The sequence below is a fragment of the Acanthopagrus latus genome, chromosome 2 (assembly GCF_904848185.1).
Source record: "Acanthopagrus latus isolate v.2019 chromosome 2, fAcaLat1.1, whole genome shotgun sequence".
NCBI classification, from domain to species: Eukaryota; Metazoa; Chordata; class Actinopteri; order Spariformes; family Sparidae; genus Acanthopagrus; species Acanthopagrus latus.
This window is the reverse complement of record NC_051040.1, coordinates 16171781-16184735: the sequence shown is the minus strand read 5'-3', so window position 1 is coordinate 16184735 and position 12955 is coordinate 16171781. Positions and strand designations below refer to the sequence as shown.

Here is a 12955-nt window from a genome sequence, read left to right as displayed (position 1 = left end):
TTCTTGCAGAAATAGTATTTTTTCAAATGCAGCCCATGTCTTCTCTTCTTTCCCCATCAGAACAACAGATGATGCTCAAGAGGGACGGTATGTTTTTTTCCATACTGCATCACTGACAGCGGCCTTCAGAAAGCCTGTTAATGGATGTCAGTTCAGTGCGTCCATTAGTTTTGCAATCTACGGCCCATACTCTACCTATCCACCTTCCTAATTACAGAGCCCTTATCATGCTGGCCAGAGATGCTGCAGGGGAGAGGATGTCTGGGCCATTGCCCGTGGTGAATAGAGCTCTTAAGGGTGAACTATAGCCTCCTTTCCAGTTCATTACCTCCGTATCTCTGTATCGCTGGATCCTCTGCGGCACGAACTAACCAGAGGTTTGATTGAGCATCAGAGCAGAGTGGGTGGTTCGCCTGTGTCATTGAACCTTTTTTTTTTTTTTTGTCTTTAATGAATGATATTGAAATTAACAGTGAACTGAATAACAATCCTATATTGTTCTGGACTCACATTGTTCTAATATTTGCACAGTGATCATCACCATGTTACATTTCATTCTCAATTAGATCCGTGTCTACCCCGCTGAATGGCTAACAGAGCGTAGCAGCACTGATTGGATTTTGCTGTCTTTCAAGATACTGTGTCAGCGACATTGGGCAAACATCTGAGGTCCAAATATCTGTAGTAAAGCTCAGGGCTGGAACTCTGTTTAACTTCTCAGCTAACTTGGTTGACACTCGGTTGTATAGTTCAGGTAGCGCAGTCTCTATCTCCTGGATGGTATACCGTGGCTGCAAGTGTTCGATCAGGGTGCGAAATCCTGCGTTTTCTACCACCGATAACAGTTGGTCATCAAGTACGATGAAGTTGAGCAACTTCTTGGTAATCCCTTTAGCTTTCACATTGTCTGCTGGGAGTTGACCTTGCTTTTGGAATGACTCCAGAAGTGACTCCTGACGGCTCCTTTCGTGTTTTTGCCCCCTGGCTAAAAATTCCTCGTGCTCTTTCACGTGGCTTTTTTGTAAACGTTTAATTGCGTAAGTGGTGTTGTACGCCGCGAGGGAGCTTCCGTCTCTCTGAATAACGGCTTTGCAAACATTGCATTTTGCTGTACTGCTTTACAGTGTTTCCAGTGTTAAATATTTCCATATACAGACAAGTTGGCTAGCCACAGTGCTGCTCATTGCTCATTGTGGAATGGATTTCCTGAACGGGGGCGTGTCTCATAACTGGAGTCATTTCAGCAGACAATGTTAAAGCACAGACATGGCTCATGGATCGGAAATCTCCGCAGGTCGGATCGAAAAGTTCCGATCTGTGAATTACGTTGATACCAGACCCGATACCGATACTGGATCGGATTGGCCCCATCCCTGTTAGACACATCAAAAATAATTCTCTCTTGACTCTTGTCACAAACAGTACACAAATGAATCTCACTATTTTCACCACTGCACATTACTTACAGCGTCAGACTGTGTAGTGTACAGCTACTGACCAGAATGCAGTACAGGACGTGTTGTGAGTGAATACAGGCTGTTTCTAATCCACTCAGAGCAAGTGTGTGAATCATAATGTATGGAATTTTAACACATACTGAGGAGGAAGTTGTTTCTGGCAATTTATTTCCATATGCTGTGTTTGTGTGTGTGTGTGTGTGTGTGTGTGTGTGTGTGTGTGTGTGTGTGTGTGTGTGTGTGTGTGTGTGTGTGTGTGTGTGTGTGTGTTCCTCCCTGCTTGTGCATTACATCTGAAAGAACTCAGCCATCAGAAACACTTAGTTGCTCTGTTTTTTTATGGCTTGGACGTGAGAGTCTTAGATACTTTGGCGGAGCTCCGATTCTTCTTTTAAACAGTCCAGAGTGCGAATGGGTCTGTGTACATACAGTATGTACTTGTCCATCATACAAACACATTCAACATTAAGGTCACATATTGGTATTAGTCACATGTAGATGACCTTTAAATATGACATTTTAGCTCCAAAGAAAAAAGGCGTGTTTTCCAGAATTCATTAGCACAGGTTAGGATTTACTGGTGAATAAATGTCTTAGTTCTCAGTACACACACAGGATATTAATGAACAGCTGTTTGTGCTTTGTATCCAAGTGTCAGGAACACAAGTCCATGAATATGAGTTTTAACTCAGGTGGCACTGTGATGGTAATATGAATGAGGTTTCCAGGGTCCATGTTTTTTTCTCAACTTAGATGAAATTCTCTCTCTCTGTCTCTCTCTCTCTCTCTCTCTCTCTGTCTCTCTCTCTCTCTCTCTCTCTCTCTCTGTCTCTCTCTGTCTCTCTCTCTCTCTCTGTCTCTCTCTGTCTCTCTCTCTCTCTCTGACTTCATTATCTATTTTGGGAAAGTTGATCTTGTCAGCCAGCCCTCACTCCCCCTGAGAAGTGGATCAGTTGGCCTTTTAATGACATTCATTTATGGCAGTAGACTTAAAAGATACAAAAAAGGAATTAAAAAAAGGCCATAAAAAAGAAAATAAAAAGCTTCTGCGTCAGAGCAAGATTAGATGAGATTGGTTTTTCATCCAAATTCAAAAACAAATTCATGTGCATTTTCCATCCACCTCCACTAAATAGTGTTAATTGAGTCTCAAAAGGTGAAAGATATTGTAGACAACCTGATGAAAATACAGGTTGCATGTATTAATTTGAGAATGGTTACAGTCCATCTGATATGTCTGGTCTCTTTAGTGGAGTGGAGCAGCTACAGATAGCGACATAGTTTATTTTTATAATCCCAACAGATTTCTGTTCTATCTGGTTCATATCAGGACAGTTTATCTAATATGGCACCTTTGACACGACTCATGAATGAATCAAGATGCTGTTGCCACATCATGTCTATTTCTTGTTTTTCATTGAAAATGGATCAAGGACTGCCCCAACTTGCATGTGTTGCCCAGCGGTGCATCACACGTTTCAACGTTCTGATTGGATGCAGGTCTATCCAGTTGTGTCCAGAGGCATTTGAGTGAAAATGAAAAAATGAAAATGAAATAAAACTTACTGAGCTCCCACTAACATCGACCAAGTCCTTCATTTTGACTGGCCCATCTTTGCCCCAAGTGTATGTTGTCATAATGTTAAAGACTGTGACGGGAACTGACTGTGGAGATTTTTGCCCGAGTACCAGTGCCCGTTTTTGTTACATTAATGTATTTTGTCTCAGTTATATTGATAATTCTGTTTATTGAAACTCATATCCCGAAAACTTTAATTGCATAATAACATTGTGTCTCCAATGTGATGGTAGTTACTCGTAACTTAAGTCCTTGACAAAACAAGATCAGCCCCCACTGGGAATATTGGTTGTCGTGTCCTTGTGTTGAACGGTGGACGTTTGAGTCCAAATAAGGCTGCGATGGAATTTTTTCCCCCCTCTTTGTTTCCTTCCTCATATCAGAGCCTGGATGTGTATACTCAACACACTTTCCTTCATTTCTCAGTCAGAAAATCTGTTTCACACAACAAAACCTTCATGTGTCATTTTTTTTCCATGCCAGCATTTCCAAAATTACATCAGACTAGACAGTGATGCTGCAAACACCCACAATGCACAAATGGCACTATTCTGCATGCAGCAGAAGGCAGCATCCCACACTTTGAGTTACAGATTTTTCCAAATTGTAAAAGGGACGCCAAGCACTAAACACACGGTGGGATTATCTTTCTCAGTGTATTGGGGCAAGCCTTGTGTATGTGCTCTGTTTACATATGAGAGCTGCAGTGCATGGTCCTGATATCTCTGCTTCTCAGAAATACCACAGTATTTATCCCTCTGGACTAAAACGAACCATCTCGTTATCACAACAGGCACTTAATTCCCGCTCTGACACCGCTTTGTGGGTCTGCGCGTGTTTATGCACAGCTCACAAAAGGCTAAAGTTTTAACGGGCACTAAGTGATATAAACAGTATGTCCACAGGACAAGGATATGTGTGTATAAAAGACTATTAGCATTGTCGAGAACCGTGGGGAAATTCTGTTTATTGAGGCAGGATGCCAAATAAATGGCAGAGTCAATCTTCATGGCTGTGTGTTTGTATCTACAACCACATAATGATTTTTTTTTTTTTTTGACCATCAGCTGTATGTGAGTCCATTCGGGGACAAACAGACCTCTGTGACAGATGCTTTTACAGACAGCTGGCATTGTTAAATGTACTCTGTTGTACAAAGAGTCTCTTCAGGAAGTTTGAAGGTCCACTATTGCAAATGTGTGTGCAGGAAGACAGTTTGAATCTGTAAAAATTTAACGTGCTTGTTCAACCTGACCGTCCGCCCCATGACGTCCTCCTTATACAGACTTTTCGCTCTTTTTACTATATCCTCACTTCCTCCGATGCAGAGCCACAATATTTACTACAGCCACTAGAAGTCGTCGCCTAACAACAAACGTACATGTGGGTTGTAATAGGCTGCTTTCATTTTTGACCCATGTGGCTGTTTTTTTGACGAGGACAGTCTCAGGTATTGCATGTCTCTGCACACTACTCACATATAAATCTACACAAATCTTATATATTTCAGAGGAATCTGCGAGTGAAAACTACATTCTGTGAGGCACAGATTTACAGTATGTCTGATTTCCATATTTATTGGAATTATTTATTCATTATTTTGTCTTGTATCGAATTCTGTCCATACAGCGTACGGTTAACTTATCTTTGAACTTCCTGTTCAGGCTAATGGCCCTCACATCTTCTATAGAAGTCCTTGACCCTCTTAAAAATCCCAGCATTTAACCAGACCATGTTGACTCTCTGTGGCTGTCGCCCCTGCATGAAAGCCCTGTTTATTTGCAGTCATTTTATGATTTGAGCATAGCCAGATACCTGCGCAAACACGGTGCCCAGATAACAGCATGTTGGCAGACACAGGGCAAGATAAGAGCATGTGTAGCTTTCCAACCACCTCACACTGGATTCTGCATAATCCAACATTTGTCCATTAGTCGGAACGTCCAGCTGTGAACAAAGAGGGGCAGAAATGTTATTTGCTCCCAGATTATTTTCAGTTCACTCTCTCAAACATTGAAAGAGGGAGGTCAATGTTTTGATGTCCTTGTTATGACGACTGTATCTATGGTAATGTATCGTCATGATATTGTCTCGAGTTTTCTCTCATATTTTTCTGTGTTTTGCGATTGTTACGAACACACTCCAGATCAGATAAATGAGCGGAGTGCACCAGAGTTTTAACCTGTCCTTCACACAACCAGCAACCCTTTCTCTCAGTCTTCCACACCCACTGAGTTGCACAATGATGACAGTTTGCGATGTGCTCTTGAAATAGCACCGATGACATCAACGGTGAATGGCAGGAAGGAAGTTCTAACATGAAGGGGGTGAATGCACGTAGAAAACGGCCTTTAACGAAGCATCGGACAACAATAGAGCCTCACGGACCCATCCCGTCCCGACAATGATGTGATGAAGGAAAAATAACAATATACCACTTTGCGGCCGATGAAAGAGCAAACAGAAACCTCCAGCGCTGACCCGATTCACAGCAGAGATCTGAGGAAGAAGAAAAATTGCTTTCCTCTGTTCTCTTAAAAGGACTTTTATGTTCACTTGGTGGTCTGAGTTTATCTGTAGTGACAGATCTCACTGTGCTGCACTGCATTAATACTACATACAAAAACAATCCTGTGAGACATTACCTAATAATCCTGATGGATAAATGATGTACCGCCTGTTAGAGTGTGAGAACAGCAGAACAGTGACATAACGGCAGAATATAAGGTCAGTGACTTTCCCCCTAACTTTATTATTTTTAAGATAAATTAAAACCTTTAGCCTGTTGGACATTACTTCATAACTGACGTAGGAATTATATTTTTTCCCCATTTGCTTAGTTAACCTTATATTCTCAGTGGTTGAAGAAGTAGCTCTTTGACTTAAAGGGGCTCTGTATGAAAAACATTTCAGCAATCCATATGTATAAATCGATTCTAAATTGGTACATTGTGCTGCTGTTATGCTGCATGTTGTTTTTTGAGCTAGTCCTCATCTGACTGAGATAAACATTCAGTGACTATAATTACTGATAACCTGCTCTGAATTCCCCATCACAGGAGTCAGAACAAGACTGACCTACAACCCCGGTGACTGATAGATCATTAAAGCTCTCGTACGTCTCAGAGGCAGCTGGGTGAATGCTCATTAATTAAGTGATTAAACCTGTGTCACTTACAAGAGAACTAATGCTGTAGTTCAGATGGTTGAAATATTTCTGATTGTTTGTTTTCTTAGGAAAAGATGAATGTTAAGTTAAACATGTGATGTTCTTCAATGCACAGCCTCAGTTTTAAACAGTTTGGGCCATTGATCCCTTTTGTATTATACTCTTGACAGTAAGGATGAAAGGGAATCTGGTAAGAGGAGAGGAAAATGGGCAACTATGGGCAACTATGGGCAGCAAAGGCCTGTTCAGCTACCAGAACACCTCAGTTGACGATAGCTCCTAATTCTGCAGTACATGGAAAAACTGAAATTGCAAGCCCTAAACCCTAAACCCTGACCGTAACACTGATCCTGATCATAACCCTGTTAACCGTTACCCTAGCCATCAAGTTGAGTAAGACGTTACTGATTAAAATATAAAATAATATTGTGAAATTGTATCTCCATAATTCAACAAGCTATTATCAGGTTGATAGCAGAAATCATTGTCAGAATTAATTTAATCAGCTTTATTCTGAGATTCAGTATAGATTTGAACTCTAGTGTTGCTGAATTGAGCTGTTCTTTTTTTTTTTTTTTTCGGAATAGCGTCAACAAATTCTCCATTGCCAAGTTTCATATTGCCTGAGGAGCTTATCAACAGATTCAGGCAACCTTTAACCAAGCCACTGATCCTGCGTGCCCTTCTTCACCATCAGGCTTGTTCAGCCTGCATCCTGCAGCTGATGGGTCATGTTCTGTTTACTGTACATTCAGTGCCGGCACAAAGAGCGCACACACATTCGTATACACACACACGACATATACAAACGCATGTAAACAGCACCCAGCACCCTCAAAGGAAAGCTGCTCAGCTATGTAGCTCATCGAGAGTGACCATCCGTGAAAAACATCAACAGAGGAGCTTGGATTTACCTCAGCGCCTCGGCTCCAATTGGATGAGCCCCAGCATAAACACATGGGATTGGCTTTCATCTTGTTAATTGCATTGTGCCTCAGTGACACAAGCTACTGGAGATTTCGCGAGCGTTGTACTCCCCGTGTTTATCTGTGCAAATGTCATCCGTAGCTGCACGTAATGAGGGTAAAGATCAGCTTTGAACTTGACCTTGACACTCTCTTTAACGGTGAACTATTTTCAAAACAGTGTGTGTGACACCTGACAGGTGTGCTGCAATACTTCACCGAGGGACTTGTGAGGTGACTGGCAAGGCAGACTGTCAGGTAGGTGGCGGGGTAGATCGCCATGGCAACCTGCACACTGAGTTCAGGGCGTAAGAACCAAACGACCCTTGATCAATCGGCTCCATCGCCATTCCCGGAGGATGACATGGGCTTTATCGAATTATCTTCTTGTGGAACTCACACCGTGAAGAAAACAAGGCAAAAATGTGCCCCAAGGTTGAGACGAGAAATAAGAACTCCAGTCAGAACGGGGAAACATGAAGTCGACTCTGACAACAAACTACCTTTTTACCGTCAGTGTCATGACGCTGTTGTATCAATAAAACATCTATAAACACTGCAGTGTCAATAAACAGCTACTCACTGGGCCTCGTGTTGGGGAAGTAGCAAGCTCATTAACTGGCATGCTGCAGCGTTTCTTCCTGCGATCCCTTTTAAACCTTAGTTTAGAGAAACAGCATTACTTTTCAGTCATGTTTTGTTGTTTCTCATTGTGCTTCCTTAACTACAAGAAGCCTTTAATCAGCAACATCGTTAATAATACCAATACACTTTGAAGCAGCTACAAAAATGACAAACAAAACAACGACACAGTTAGTGAGAAGCTGGTGAACACAGTGGAGTCTTTAGCAGCTGAAGTGCCAGACATGTTCAGGAGTCGCTACAGACTAAAAACCCAGCTTGCAGACAGTGGAATTAAATACGAAATGAATTATATTGTTGCTCTGTGACTGTTAGATGTGTAAATAATAAATGGTGTGTTATGAAATTAACTATAACACTGCAAAAAAAAAAAAGAAAAGACAAGAAGATTAGAACAGTTCAGTTCAATAGTTAGTAAGATAGTTGACTGTTTGGTCCCAGTTTGTCAAGGACTGGTCACCAACCAAAAGCACTGGGAACAAAGCTCCAAAATTAGATATCCTATGTTCAGTCCATTGGTTGCAAAAACACCAGCAAGGGTGGTATGTGCTCAGGTCTGTGAAAGCTGACCAATCAGAGCAGACTGGGCGTTTGGGAGGTGGCCTTAATGAGACAGTTCAGACAGAGGGTGAATAGAGGTGCTGCAGACGTCAGAGTCAAGATCGGGTTTTCATTATTTGAACCCCTTGGGTAAACAAACACGGTTAAGGTACTCTTGCCTCCACTAATCAGGACTTGCAGACATAGACAATGGACAGCATGAGACAGAATTTGTGTTTTTGACCATTAAAGCAAACAAACATTTTCTAGAAGACACATAAAGTACGAACCTTCAAAAAAAAAAAAAAAAAAAAATGGGCATGATATGGGACCTTAAAGATTCACTATCACAACCTTCACGAGCAGCTCCTGAGAAATGCTACGAAAGGCACAACAGCAAACTAGTGTTTATTTGTACTGGGGGGAGAATGACTCATTATTACTGCAGCTGATGAGGTTCTTCTCACATTAAGGATTCCTGAGAGAGTAAGTAATTCCGCCCACACTTACACTGTGTCCTCACTCGCATGTTTGAACAAAGAAAGCACTGATTCCTGTAGCAGCAACATAACAGATACAATACTGCACTTCTCAATTGAAAAAAAAAAAAAACCTCTTATGAAAAGACTGTTATTATGACATCTTCATCGTAATATGCAGTCGGTGCAACAAAAAAAAGACAGGAATCAATTCAAGCCATATTTCACTTTATTCACTGAATATGTGATGCGTGTATCTGACAGTTAATTCAAATATCTGTAGACATTAGCAGTCACCGCCTCGGCCTGAAAAATCATCCGGCCGGCTGCCTCACAACATCAAACCCTTCCTGACTTGGGATTTTAACGCCATCCTCTTGACTGACAGCTCTTTTGGAGGTGTTCAAACAACTTTTTTTCTGTACCGACGACACCTGTGGTCACATCGCAAAACCCAAAACCTGAACGGGCCTTTTTCTAAATCTACGGTAGAAATACTGTTAAGAGAATCGGGGCTGACAGCATCCTTACTAATCCAGTCTGTTATCTTAACTTCCTGAATGCATGTGTGCAAACCTTCACTATGCACATACTTAAATAAATGATTAAAGTACAGCTGAATATGGCTCCGGTGGTGTAAAATGACACTGCACATCCTCATCAGCCTACACCCACTCTCTGATGTATTTGTCCAAACATCCAACTCTGCTGCCAAGTTGGAGCTCAATGTATTGTGACTTCTTCTCTTTTTACTCAAACATGGCCGAGCCAAGGACTCGCACGAGCAGTTATCTGATGATCTTTCTGCTGCATTCCTGCTTCTACAGTTGTGTTTTTTGACTCCAGGCAATTAATACAATCAAAAAACCATTTGATTTGATTTGATTTGAATGCATTTGTTCATGTTCAAAATGCCTTTTTTAGTCTTAAATAATTCTCTGTAACATAGTATAATCACGATTAACTACTTTTGTACACAGGTGACTGTGAAAACCCGTTTAACTTTCTGCCATTGTCTACATTTTGAGCTAGCTTGCCAACTGCAGTTGGTCACCACAGCCAAAGAGAGCTACTGCAGAATGGTAGAGTGAGCAGCAGCGGTCTTGCTGCCTCTTATGTTTTTGGAGCTGCCCTCATAATCTTACCAGTTCCCCTTTATGAGAGGAATTTAAAGCGCCTAAGTCAGCAAACCATTGGGATTCATTCATGAAAAGAAAGTGGCATTGCTCGTATGTGGCCGCGGCCCTCCTGATGGTTTACTTGAGAGGAAGGGATCACAGAGATAGCAGGAGCAAAGACTGTTGCACTGACATGCAAGACTTGCTAATCTCCGTCTAATCTATTTTCCAAGAGGCAACTCACTCGTCTCTAATGAGAAGAAGGTCAAGAGGCAAAAAATAGCAGTCAGGGTACATCTGCATATTTCTGCATATGTTAAGCTCTCCCTTTAATTCGTAGCACCTCAGCCTTCTCTGATGTCTCTCCTTGTACATGAACATCACACAGTCTTTCTCTTTTTCCTATTTTTCTGCTGCGGCCTCTCTTTGTTCCTCAGTCAACAGCTTCTCTTGTCTCGTGTTTAATATTGTTGTCCCACCCTTCGAGGATGGATATATCTGAGAATAAGCGTCAGTTTAGCTCTCGGTTCACAAGCTTTAAAATTGGAGCAGGGCTTCGGGGGGATGGCATATTACAGCTGACTGCTCCTGCACTGCCAATAGTTCAGATAGGATTTCATATTGAGACTAATTATGATAAACATCACTTGCAAATTATCAAAAAGTGAGAGTTTCAAAGCCCAAGGTGCATTTACTGATCCCTGTGTGGCTCCCACAGGATCTGCCATGCTGTTTGATCTTCACCTTGACAGCTTTGCAAGCTGCATCCCTTCACACAACATCAGCTCACAAGAAGGTTTCACTCTAGATTCTATGCGTTCGCCTAGTTTTGGTGTCACAGAATCTGCAAATGGGGCAGGAAGGCCGCTACAGAGGAAGTGGTCGCGTGCTCACATGTGCAAGAGGATGGTAAATGCAGCGCTGTGGCTGGATGGGCTGCTGGTGAATAAAAAAAAACATCTGCATTTTCCACCGTGGCACTCGGTCGGACAACGTTTATCCTCGAATATCATGCATGGTTTATGGATGTTATCAAAACAAGAGTGTGAAGACGGTGGAATTTGTTTGGATTCGTCTGTCTGTGTACTGCCTCGCCAGACTGCAGCCCGTCAAATATTCACCCGGAGGAGAAGTGGTTACATCTGTTTGATCAGGAGTCAGTCAACAGTGGACCCACGTCACAGCCTGGGTTCAAGGGAGGGACACGTTCTGCAACACCACATAAATAGATGTTGCTGTTTGAAAAAGTTAAGGCCAACCTAAACACAAGCGCTGCATATGGTTGCAGTTACAGAGGTTTGGTGAGAGGTGACCCGGTTTTAACATTTTCTCCTCCTTTTGTAATTGCTTAGGTGGGATGTTGGAGGACTGATTTATTTCTGTAAGTCGTGACAGAAGCAAAACCGCCCTCCGAGCCAAGACGTTGCTCCACTTCCCCCCAAATTACAGTAATGTGCTTGAAGCCAGGGCATAGTCACTGTTTGTTTTGATGTTAAAGGCTGCTGCTGTGCCATGGAGACCGAGCGTGAGGGGCTGAGTCTGAGGAGGAGGAGGAGGGACGAGGATGCAGCGACAGAGCTAGTCTCCACTCTTACTGAGACTATTAAATCAACTGACAATCCTCCAAAATGACCCCAGCTGGTTTGCATCCCCCACTGAGGAGGAATACGATTTTCAAATGTGGAGGAGGGATATTTGACCGGGCCCACAAATTAGATCTACACAGACAAACGATGAGTCATGTGGCTTCACGTCCCGGGTTCAGATTCATTTTATCTTATCTCCAGCCTATTCTTGTTCACTTTTTAGCGATTTGAGTGGGCTGTTTTGTCTCAGTGTGTCACTGCTAATTGTGATAATGGTCACATTAAAATGATGCAGTGGAGCTCAGTGAGTGAGAGGCTATCATGTTAGAGGTTGAATTCCTACTGTAGCCAACACGATGGCAAACAAATCCACTCACTGCGTTTTGGGAGACACAAAATGAGTGAGACATTGTTAAAAAATATTCTTATATGGTCTCTTGTCGACAGTTGGATGAAAAGATCGATTCAGACTCACGTCGGTACCTTAAAGCTGCTTTAACTAATGTGTTTTTTTTAATAAAACTTTGTGTTAAATAGCTCTATTTTCCTACAGTAATCAGAGTCATAGAGTGTTTGGTCAGTAACCCATGTCTCTCTGGCCTCTGCTCATGCAATAAAAGAGAATAGAAATATTCTGGTATCCCTGCCCACTTTATCCACAAAGAACTCCATAAAAGAGACGATCCTGTCAGCTTGTAAACGCACAGAGAGCAGGATTCCCCCCGTTTGCTTCTATGTGTGGCGATTCATGTTTCATGTGGTTATGAAGAGAGGATGGACGGGAATGCTGACTGCAAAATGGAGGTCAAAAGGGGTCTGTGAAAATGGCAACAGCGCTAACGCTGAAGCTCTGAATGTGTCGCTGAAGCTAAAATATGCCTATTACTATACTCATTACGTTATTTACTAAACACAAGTTGAAAGCGTCTGAATTAAATCTTCATGCAAGCTGTCTGAAAAATGCTAACAGCTAGAAGCAATCATAGTTACCATTGTCTGGAGTCTGACAGGAGAGCGTGTGAGTAAGCCATGCGACCGAGCTGAACTCATGTGGGAGTTCCACTTCAGCAGAAATAATTCAGGGATGGCTTCAAGGAGGAGGACTATCTTCTCCCTGGACTAATAGAATCTGGAAGAAATTTTTCCAAGAACTGGTATTTTTCCCCAAAACGGGCACTGTTGTGGATTTCGATTTTGGGTTCATCCTGCCAAAGTAAAACGTGTTCCGTTTGCATCTTCATACTGGTTGTACCAACTCTGCAGCGGTGAAGATCTGTACATTTCGGCAGAATGGCAGCCAGGAGACTTCATTCATTAAACATCTAGTGAGAGAAAGTGCGATCTCTAGGCAACGTCTCCATTTGGGCCCGGTGCGTTTCCAATTCGGTCAGCACTCTGGGGAAAGACTCCCGATTCTGCA

General features: G+C 42.3%; 1 long non-coding RNA gene across 1 annotated transcript; it reads left to right on the top strand.

Annotated features, from left to right (window-relative positions):
- Positions 1–5174: 5174 nt before the first annotated feature.
- LOC119011294 lies at positions 5175–7600 on the top strand. The gene is made up of 4 exons (XR_005072153.1): positions 5175–5763; positions 6096–6151; positions 6793–7288; positions 7371–7600. It is a non-coding gene; the product is annotated as an uncharacterized LOC119011294 (long non-coding RNA).
- Positions 7601–12955: the final 5355 nt, after the last annotated feature.